This window comes from Penaeus japonicus, unplaced genomic scaffold, assembly GCF_977035675.1.
Source record: "Penaeus japonicus unplaced genomic scaffold, GWHDUDI00000001_assembly GWHDUDI00000012, whole genome shotgun sequence".
Lineage (NCBI taxonomy): Eukaryota > Metazoa > Arthropoda > Malacostraca > Decapoda > Penaeidae > Penaeus > Penaeus japonicus.
Window position 1 is genome coordinate 5,977,207 of NW_028234414.1, and position 1,174 is coordinate 5,978,380.

Genomic DNA, 1,174 nt, shown 5'->3' on the forward strand with positions numbered 1-1,174 from the left:
GGTATCAAAGTACAGCTGTAAGGTTGGCTCATTCTATCCCAATTGCAGGGCATGGGAGCGTATTAGCGACTTTAAAGAGATTACAAACATTTGTTTTTTTTCCCAGAGATGAAAAGGTTAGTAAAGGAGTATTGTTCTTCGTGCGAAATATGTTCACACTGTAAGCCAGACGAACATATCCCTGTTCCTCTCTTAAGATATCCTGAAGTTTCGAGGCCTTTTGAGCGCGTCCACATTGATATAGTGGGACCATATCCGGAATCGGAAGGTTTTCGTTACATCCTCACAATAGTAGATCCACTGACAGAGTATCTGGTAACGATTCCATTGAAATTCAAAGATGCTTCAGAAGTCGCAAAGGCATTTATGAGTGGATTCCTTTTCAAAGAGGGGGCACCACGTCAGCTTATCTCTGACGGGGGAAGGTTCGTAAATGAACTGGTTAATACATTGCCTGAAGAATATGAAATTAGTAAACATACCATAACTCCATATAACCCAAGCTCAAATGGGCAAGTGGAAAGAGTAAATGGTACATTAAATAAGATTTTGTGTACTATGGTCTGGGACAAACCGTCGGTATGGGCTCGAATGCTTCTATGGCAGAGTTAGCATATAATACTGCGTACCATTGAGTGATAAAAGACACACCTTTTTCACACTAAAGCATCGAGACCCTTATTTTCCGTATATCCTCTTCTTCAGGATGCGACTTCCTGGTATCACGTAGAAGATTATTTACAAGAAACCAGAGTCATTGGTTCAAAGTTGTTTTTGATGAAGTATCTTGTATAACCAGGGGTTATTCGAAAGTTGTTTTAGGAGAATATAACCGGGGGTTATTCGAAGTTGTGTGATAAGCAAGAGAAAATGTAGCCAGGGGTTCCACGTGTGATTAAAGATTTTTGATATAGCCAGGGGTTATTTTTAAGTTGTGTGGTAAACAAGAGATAATGTAGCCAGGAGTTACACGTGTTGTTAAAGATTATGAATAACCAGGGGTTATTTTGAGGCTGTTTGGTAAGCAAGAGAAAAATGTGTAGCCAGGGGTTACTTCGAAGTTGGCTTGTATAAATCATGGAATCCGACAAATTGGCAAAGCAGGCTATTGAAATGGCAGGGGTTACTACTAGCCTATTAGATAAAGTTATCATTCAGGGAAATGAAATAGCTA